The sequence below is a fragment of the Primulina huaijiensis genome, chromosome 13 (genome assembly GCF_012295235.1).
Source record: "Primulina huaijiensis isolate GDHJ02 chromosome 13, ASM1229523v2, whole genome shotgun sequence".
Classification (NCBI taxonomy): Eukaryota; Viridiplantae; Streptophyta; class Magnoliopsida; order Lamiales; family Gesneriaceae; genus Primulina; species Primulina huaijiensis.
Window position 1 is genome coordinate 5,736,376 of NC_133318.1, and position 10,097 is coordinate 5,746,472.

Consider the following 10,097-nt stretch of genomic DNA (forward strand, 5'->3'; position numbering starts at 1 on the left):
AACATCTTTTCGGCATCATTCACGTGATATATGTCTGATGTGTATGTATTATGCATGAAATATTCTGATCCGGCCATGACCATTGCAAGGTTTTCGTTTCTTTTTTGTTTCTTGTATTTTTGGTTGCTACTCACTCGTTTTTCTTGAACTGAGGTGCTAAGGGCTGTGGCTTAGGGCTGTTCAGTGACTGATAGTGGTGGCACGATGGTTTCCTGGAGTGAAAACTGTCGGCGTTTCTGTAGGAGGAGAGCTCGAGAGGGGTGTCTTGGTTTTGCACGGTTGGGGCTGTGCACGGGTTTTGGGTGGAACGAGTGGTGCAAGGGGCGATCCAAGGCTTGAGCCAGGCCGTGTGGGGTCTGAGTGAAGGCTGAGGGTGGCTCGAACACTGCTGGAACCGTCCCTGCACTAGATCGAGCGAGCTTAGGAGAAGGAGTTGCGCTTTGTGGTTCTTGAGGGTGAGCGGTCGATCGCGATTTCCAGCTTGCATGGAGGCGGGTCCGTGGGTCTGGCCTAGGTCCTAGATGGTTGCGCTCGTGGCTAGTGCAAGCAGGTGAGAGCCTAGGGCTGGTGGAGTTCGGTTGGTACATGGAGGGCTTGATAAGAGAATAGCCGATTTTGTCCAGCAGCTGGTGAAGGTTGTTCGAAGGTCTGGTTGGTCTGGTCTTGAGGTTTTTAGGAACCTTTAAGTGTTTTTAAGGTATCGTAAAAAGTTGGGAAAGTTTTGGTTAAGTTTCGGTTCGATTCGGGTTATAATCGGGACCCCGGTCCAAGTTTTAAAACGAATCGGTAAGTTTTGAATTTGGCTCGAGTTTACGTCTAGGGATGCTTTTAAATATGTTTTGGGACATTTTTAAGAGTTTAGTAAGCTTCGGATTAAAATAATGAGTTTTGAATATATACGGGATTTAATCAACGCACGAAACGTTAATTAAAGAATTAATTGAAATGTCTAGATTTAAGCTTATAAATTTATGAAAAATTATATTTAAACTTAAATAATTATTAGAAGTCTAAATTTTTAATTTGGGAATTTTATGATAAGTTTTAGTTTATTTCGATATTAAAACGCATTAATATATTATATTTAAAGATTAATTTAAAAGTCATCGATTTAAACAAAATAAAAATATGAAAAAATTCATGTAGGCTTAAATAATTATTTGGGACATGTTAGAGTCAATGGAATTAAGAAAATGTGAAAAACGTGAAATTTGACGTCAAGGGGCAAAACGATAATTTTTGGGTTTCTAGTGGCAAAACGGTCATTTCGACCCGGGGTGAGATTTTGGTCCTGACAGCGCCCTGAGCACAAATTTACTATATTTTAAATATTTATGCATCATGATCATGACTTTTAAGATTTTATGAAAATATACGTTGCATGCTTGAATTTAAGGAAAATTGCATATGTGCACGATTTTTATAAGTAATGAAAATGATGATGTTTTTGAATGATTGAAATTGGTTGTGGATATCGAAGTATATGTAAATGTTTAAGATGTATATGTAAATGCTGATGATGAGGCCTAGGCACAGAGGATGGGTAATCATGTCACTGATGTCCGACAGCCGCCGGGTACCGCGATTTTATGTATGATGGATCCATCGTAAAAGATGATGTACGATAGTCACCTCTAATGAACTGAATTCACCAATGATAAATGATGAATGATAAATGATGAATGATGAATGATGAACGATGATAAATGATGAACTGTTTTGACACGTCACGATTGCATATAACACGTTTACATTAAGCTTTTAAAGTTCATGAAAGATATGTTGAATATGATATTTTTCACTACTGTGTGCATGTATAGGTATTTGTTATTTATGGTACAGGTGTGTTGAGTCTTTAGACTCACTAAGCGTGTGTGATGCAGGTGAGTTCAAGGTCGAGGGGACTGGAGGTGCTGAAATCTGAGTCAGCGGACCTGGTAGGCAACACGACCCGAGGACCTTCTGATTTTCCTCACATTTATGATTTCATGTTATTGAGAGGATATGAGTATTTTATACGATGTTTTATTTTACTGTGTGATGTTAGAATTTTTACTCGTTTATACTCCGCTATATTTTTATTGATAATTACTTATGATTATTTCAAAACTATATTTTTAGTGTGACTGAATGCATGCAATTTATTTAAATGATAAATTTCAAAATGTGAACTTTAATAAATAAAAATATTTCCGCGTTTTTTTTAAAAAAGGTAGACGTTGCAGTTGGTATCAAAACAATGTTCCTGTATAGGGTTGTGCCACCGTCAGCTTCTGCAGCTCACTCTTCAAAGCCTCAAGTCTGTATGTTTTATGTTTTAAATGTTTAAGATGATTTACTGTTATCACCTGCATGTTTACATGATTCACGCTTTACGATGATTTACTGCACATGTTTTGCTGCTTTAACGATTTAAGGTTTATTATTTCAAAAACTATATTTATTGCATGATGGGTTACGTTTATAAATTGGACTGTATTCAGATATACCTCACAGACGTGATCCCAGTAATGATAGGCAAGATGAGATTCCTGGAGGGGGTAGAGGACCTCCACCACCACCGCCACGGGACCCAACTACCCGAGTTCAGGAGGGTATGGCTAGGCTACTGGAGCAGGTTCAGCAGGCTCCTAGGCCTCATGTGGATGTTTTTTAGCAGTTCCGTCGGCTCAACCAGAAGGAGTTCGGGGGCACTACTGATCCGTTCATAGCAGAGGGATGGATCCGATCTCTGGAGCTACACTTTGAGTAGCTGCAGATGGAGGATGGCGACCGGGCCAAGTGCGCCATATATATGTTGAGAGACGATGCGTCCCTGTGGTGGGAGGGAGTCACTCATGCTGTGGACGTGACTAACCTTACCTGGGACATATTCAAGGAGCTATTTTACGGGAAGTACTTTCCAGCCGACATTAGGGGCCTCCTGACGAGAGAGTTTATGAGTCTCCGACAGGGGCAGCCACTCCGAGACATAGATTTTGAGCTGCAGCGGAAGCGGCACCAGCCTCAGTCCAGTTTCCAGCCACAGAAGAAAGAGTTTATTGGGCCGCCGAGATAGCAGGGGCAGCAGAAGCCCCAAGGGAAGTTAGGATGCCACAACAGCAGCAGCAGAGACCTCCTCAGGCGCCAAGAGCGCCTAAGCCAGATGACAGGAAGCCTTGCTCGCAATAAGGTAAGTTTCATATCAGCAAGTGTTTATGGGGGACCTACATGTGCTTCATTTGTGAACAGGAAGGCCACAAAGCAGCGGACTGCCCTAAGAGCAAGGGCCCTACTACGGTCGGGCTTATGTGATTCATGCCGAGGAGGCCGAGGCAGCACGAGACTCGACACTGATTACTGGTAACCCTATGGTTTAATATTTTAATTTACTGTACAATTGCATGGATTTTATGCTTGTATGAAGACTTAATTGTGGGATTTATAACTTAGAAAGATTTAGGATGCATGTTCTACTTGGTTGAGATTAATAATTTAATTGTTCGATCCGAAGAATTTTAGGGACCCAATTGTAATAACAGGTAAATCAAGGACCAAAAATGAAATTTTTGAAACTTTAAGGGGTTAATTTGCAATTTTCGATTTTCTGAGGTTGAATTTCGAACTTTTGGGAATTGATGTTTGGGTTAATTCAGTGATTGTTCGAGGATTTTGGGGTTAATTGCCGATAAGAAGTTCCTTAAGTTCAACTCTATTAGATTTGATGGTAGGTTTTGTCGCAGGGAGGATACATATTGCAGGTGTAGCCAAGCATGCATTACTAGATTCAGGGGCTACTTATTCGTTTGTATCCGAATCTTTCGTGAAGCGACTAGGAATCATACCAGTAGCGATGGATTCAGGGTCCAGAGTATCGATTCCATCCGGAGATCAGATGTTCACCTCCCAGATAGTGAAGAGATTGGAGTTTTGGTTACAGAAGTATGCAGTTCATGCGGATTTGATTGTGCTACCACTACCGGAGTTCGACATTATATTGCGTATGGACTGACTATTTTCTCACAGTGCAGTCATAAATTTCGACAAAGGTCAATTTCTGTCAAACCACCCAGTGGGAAGCCGTTTGTTTTTGAGGCAGCTAGACATCTGCATATGTCGTACGTCATTTCCTGTTTATGTGCTAAGAAGCTTATCAAGAGAGGCTGCCAGGCATTCTTAGCCAGCATTGTGTCAGTTACAGAGCCAGTCAGTCAAAGGCTGGAGGATGGGGATATAGTCAGTGAATTCTCTAGTGTATTTCCTGAGGATGTTTCAGGCATTCCACCAGACATAGAGTTGGATTTCTCTATCGAGTTGATGTCAGGGAAAGTGCCGATATCAAGGCACCCTACCGATTAGCGCCTGTAGAGATGAAGGAGCTTAAGGATCAGATTCAGGATCTGCTGGATATGGGTTTCATTCGCCCTAGATTTTCTCCTTGGGGCGCACCAGTTCTATTTGTTAAGGAGAAGGATGGCAACATGCGACTGTGCATCGACTTCCGAGAGCTGAACAGGGTCACAGTTAAGAATAAGTATCCATTGCCTAGAATCGAGGACTTATTTGATCAGCTTCAGGGAGCATCAGTGTTTTCCAAGATAAACCTTCGATCCTGATATCATCAGCTGAAAGTGAGGGAGTCAGATGTGCATAAGACAGCCTTCCGGATGCGTTACGGGCACTATGAGTTCTTGGTGATGCCCTTCGGTTTGATGAACGCGCCAGCGATCTTCATAGATATCATGAATCGCGTGTTTCAGCCATATTTAGATCAGTTCGTCATAGTCTTCATTAACGATATTCTGATCTATTCGAAGAGCAGGGAGGAGCACAGTCAGCATCCGAGGACAGTATTGCATATTCTACCGGATAGACGACTGTATGCCAAGTTCAGCAAATGTGAGTTCTGGCTTGACCGAGTGGCATTCTTGGGCCACATTATATCTCAGGATGGCATAGAGGTCAACCCCAGTAAGGTAGAGGCAGTCAGAGATTGGCCAGTTCCAAATAGCGTGACAGAGATCCGTAGCTTCTTGGGATTGGCAGGCTATTACAGGAAGTTCATCCAGAACTTCTCTTCTATTGCGGTGCCTATGACCGCGTTGACGAAGAAGAATGCCAAGTTTATTTGGGGATCTGAGCGTCAGGCGAGCTTTGACAGACTAAAGCAGGCCTTGACCACGGCACCGGTGCTAGCTATGCCATCAGATCAGGGAGAGTTTGTGGTATATACAGATGCATCAAAACTTGGATTGGGCACAGTTCTGATGCAGCAGGACAGAGTGATAGCCTACGCGTCCAAACAACTGAAGGTCCATGAGAAGAACTATCCGATTCATGACCTCGAGTTAGCAGTGGTAGTATTCGTCCTGAAGATCTGGAGGCACTATCTGTATGGGGAGAAGTGCAGGATATTTACATATCATAAGAGCCTAAAGTACTCTTCACACAGAAGGAACTGAATATGCGATAGAGGAGATGGCTTGAGCTGGTGAAGGACTATGATTGTGACATTAGCTACCATCCGGGTAAGGCTAATGTGGTTGCAGACGCTTTGAGCAGGAAGCACGCAGTGATTGCTCATCTGTCAGTGCTGAGACCGCTACAGGCTGAGATTCAGATATTTGAGCTTGCAGTTTATGCCAGGGGCGAGGCCCCGAATCTTGCTACTCTGATAGTACAGCCGACTCTGAGAGACAGAATCCGGACAGGGCAGACTTCTGACGAGCAGTTACAAAAGTGGAGACAGAGGGACGAGGCTAAGGGCCAGAGACTGTATATAGTTGTGCGGCATAGTCAAATATAAGGACTGCATATGAGTTCTTGACAGTGATTTCCTTTGAGCAGATATCTTGAACGAGGCCCTCAGCACCTCGCATTCCATCCATCCACGGAGTACGAAAATGTATAAGGATATACAGACTCTATATTGGTGGCCGGGCATGAAGCGGGATATTCTGCGATTCGTCTCCGAGTGTTTGACTTGTCAGCATGTTAAGGCAGAACATCAGAGACCTGCAGGGAAGCTGAGACTACTCCCTATTCCCGAGTGGAAATGGGAGAACATTACTATGGATTTTGTGACAGGACTTCCGAGGACTACTGGAGGATTCAATGCCATCTCGGTGATTGTTGATCGGCTCACTAAGTCAGCTCATTTCTTACCGATTAGGAAGACATTCACCATGACTCAGTACGTAGAGATGTACATCAGAGAGATAGTCAGACTGCACGGGATTCCAGTGTTCGTCATGTCAGACAGGGATCCGAGATTCACGTCTGCATTCTGGAAGAGTCTCCATCAGGCATTGGGTACGAAGCTACTGTTTAAGTACTGTTTTTCATCCTCAGACAGACGATCAGTCAGAGAGAGTGATTCAGATTCTGGAGGACCTACTCCGAGCTTGCATGATCGAATTCAAGAGCAGTTGGGAGCCGAAGTTATCTCTTGTGGAGTTCACATACAACAACAGTTATCAGGCATCGTAGGTATGGCTCCATACGAAGCACTTTACGGGAGGAAGTGTAGGTCGCCAGTTTATTGAGATGAGGTAGGAGAGCGAGCAGAGTTGGGCCCGAATATTGTCAGACATATAGCAGATTTAGTGGCCAAGATTTGGGACAGGATGAAGACTGCACATAGCCGCCATAAAAGCTATGCTGATCAGAGGCTGCGAGATCTTGAGTTCACAGTAGGGGATCATGTGTTCCTGAAGGTAGCACCGATGAAAGGTGTGATAAGGTTTAGGAAGAAGGGCAAGCTCAGCCCTAGATTCATCGGACCTTTCGAGATCCTAGAGAGAGTAGGGACACTTGCGTACAGAGTTGCCTTACCGCCGAATCTGGCGGGAGTTCATAACGTATTCCACGTCTCTATGCTGCGGAAGTACATTTCGAATTCTTCACATGTACTTAACTATGAGCCACTTCAGCTGAGACCACATCTATCATTCGAGGAGAAACCCATTCAGATTTTGGACATGCAGGAGAAGAGACTCCGGAACAAGATGATCCAGATAGTCAAGGTCAAGTGGTTGAATCATTCCAAGGAGGAGGCTACTTGGGAGACCGAGACCGAGACCGAGATGCGAAGTCGCTACCCGGAGTTATTCAGTACGTTCTAAATTTCGAGGACGAAATTTTATTTAAGGGGGGGAGAGTTGTAAGGTCAAAGAATTTAATTCACGTAACCTGAATGCATGCGATCTAGAATTTTTATTTAAATTATGTGTTTAATTATTTTTGTTCATTTTATGCATAATTATTGCATGGTAGAATTTATTTCGTAAAATTTTAAAACTTCATGCATTAAAGATTTTTAAATTTCATTTAGCGCTCGAACGAGGAACGGAGACCGGAGAATTTTCAGAAAAATTATTTTAAGTACATGATTTATTTTTATTAATTAATATAAGGTGGTTGTAAGTGCATTTTTCAAAAATGAGATTTTAGGGGTATTTTATCTGCATGATTTTAATTTTTAACAGTACGCAAATTTTATTGAATAGAGAGATTTTTTGAGGGTTTTGCTAATATTTTCAAGAACTTTCCAACACGAAATATTTTTCGAGAGTGTGTTTGGATTTAATGGGCCAACTTTTAAGCCCGTTGAGCTTAAAACTCTTTTAAGCTTTTAATTAAACCATTTATTGCCCGTTAGCTAATTGATTACTAATTAATTAAGGATACCCTACACCAATTACTCCACTACTAGCCGACAACCCCTCTTTTCTTCATAATTTGCGTGGGTTTCCTAGATGCCAACCATTAGAAAGCTTCGGTCACCTCCATTCTTGCAAAGAAAATCTCGGCCAAGCACACTTCTTGAAGGAAAAATAGTCTCCGGCACTCGTTCTTCGATCTCCTCGCTTCTACAACATCTAAGGCATGCTTTGTAGCATCTTTTCTGCATCATTCACGTGATATATGTCTGATGTGTATGTATTATGCATGAAATATTCTGATCCAGCCATGACCATTGCAAGGTTTTCGTTTCCTTTTTGTTTCTTGTATTTTTGGTTGCTACTCACTCTTTTTTCTTGAACTGAGGTGCTAAGGGCTGCGGCTTAGGGCATGTTCAGTGACTGATAGTGGTGGAACGATGGTTTCCTGGAGTGAAAACTGTCGGCGTTGCTGTAGGAGGAGAGCTCGAGAGGGGCATCTTGGTTTTGCACGGTTTTGGCTGTGCACGGGTTTGGGGTGGAACGAGTGGTGCAAGGGGCGATCCGAGGCTTGAGCCAGGCTGTGTGTCGTCTGAGTAAAGGCTGAGGGTGGCTCGAACACTGCTGGAACCGTCCCTGCACTAGATTGAGCGAGCTTAGGAGAAGGAGTCGCGCTTTGTGGTTCTTGAGGGTGAGCAGTCGATCGCGATTTCCAGCTTGCATGGAGGCGGGTACGTGGGTCTGTTAGGTACCTTAGGGTCTGGTCTAGGTCCTAGATGGTCGGGCTCGTTGCTGGTGCAAGTCTAGGACTGGTGGAGTTCGGTTGGTACATGGAGGGCTTGATAAGAGAATAGCTGATTTTGTCCAGCAGCTGGTGAAGGTTGTTCGAAGGGCTGGTTGGTCTGGTCTTGAGGTTTTTAGGACCTTTTTAGTGTTTTTAAGGTATGGTAAAAAGTTGTGAAAGTTTTGGTTAAGTTTCGGTTCGATTCGGGTTAAAACCGGGACCCCGGTCCAATTTTTAAGACGAATCGGTTATGTTTTGAATTTGGCTCGATTTTATGTATAGGGATGCTTTTAAATATGTTTTGGGACATTTTTAAGAGTTTGGTAATCTTCGAATTAAAATAATGAGTTTTGAATTTATCCGGGATTTAATCGACCCACGAAACGTTAATTAAAGAATTAATTGAAATGCTTAGATTTAAGCTTAATAAAATCAGAAAAAATTATATTTAAGCTTAAATAATTATTAGAAGTCTAAGTTTTTAATTTGAGAATTTTAAGATAAGATTTGGTTTAATTCGGGATTAAAAGGCATTAATATGTTATATTTAAAGATTAATTTAATAGTAATCGATTTAAGCCAAATAAAAATATGAAAAATTTAATGTAGGCTTAAATAATAATTTGGGACATGTTAAAGTCAATAGGATTAAAAAATGTCAAAAACGTGAAATTTTACGTCTAGGGGCAAAACGGTAATTTTTGGGTTTCCAGAGGCAAAATGGTCATTTCGCACCCAGGGTGAGATTTTTGTCCTGGCAGCGCCCCGAGCACAAATTTACTATATTTTAAATGTTTATGCATCATGATCACGACTTTTAAGATTTTATGAAAATATACGTTGCATGCTTGGATTTAAGGAAAATTGCATATGTGCACGATTTTTATAAGTAATGAAAATGATGATGTTTTTGAATGATGGAAATTGGTTGTGGATATCCAAGTATATGTAAATGTTTAAGATGTATATGTAAATGCTGATGATGAGGCCTAGGCACAGAGGATGGGTAATCATGTCACTGATGTCCGACAGCCGCCGGGTACCGCGATTTTATGTATGATGGATCCATCGTAAAAGATGATGTACGATAGTCACCTCTAATGAACTGAATTCACCAATGATAAATGATGAATGATAAATGATGAATGATGAATGATGAACGATGATAAATGATGAACTGTTTTGACACGTCACGATTGCATATAACACGTTTACATTAAGCTTTTAAAGTTCATGAAAGATATGTTGAATATGATATTTTTCACTACTGTGTGCATGTATAGGTATTTGTTATTTATGGTACAGGTGTGTTGAGTCTTTAGACTCACTAAGCGTGTGTGATGCAGGTGAGTTCAAGGTCGAGGGGACTGGAGGTGCTGAACTCTGAGTCAGCGGACCTGGTAGGCGACACGACCCGAGGACCTTCTGATTTTCCGCACATTTATGATTTCATGTTATTGAGAGGATATGAATATTTTATAAGCTGTTTTATTTTACTGTGTGATGTTAGAATTTTTACTCTTTTATACTCCGCTATATTTATATTGGTAATTACTTATAATTATTTTAAAACTATATTTTTAGTATGACTGAATGCATGCAATTTATTTAATGATAAATTTCAAAATGTGAGTTTTTGTTAGACTTAATTTTGTTGTGGAGATGCTAGTATA

At 41.5% G+C, this 10,097-nt stretch overlaps 1 long non-coding RNA gene across 1 annotated transcript; it reads left to right on the plus strand.

Moving 5' to 3' along the window:
• Positions 1-1,362: 1,362 nt before the first annotated feature.
• LOC140991038 (uncharacterized) lies at positions 1,363-7,866 on the plus strand. Its single transcript, XR_012177768.1, has 3 exons — positions 1,363-1,937; positions 2,484-3,342; positions 3,723-7,866. It is a non-coding gene; the product is annotated as an uncharacterized lncRNA (long non-coding RNA).
• Positions 7,867-10,097: the final 2,231 nt, after the last annotated feature.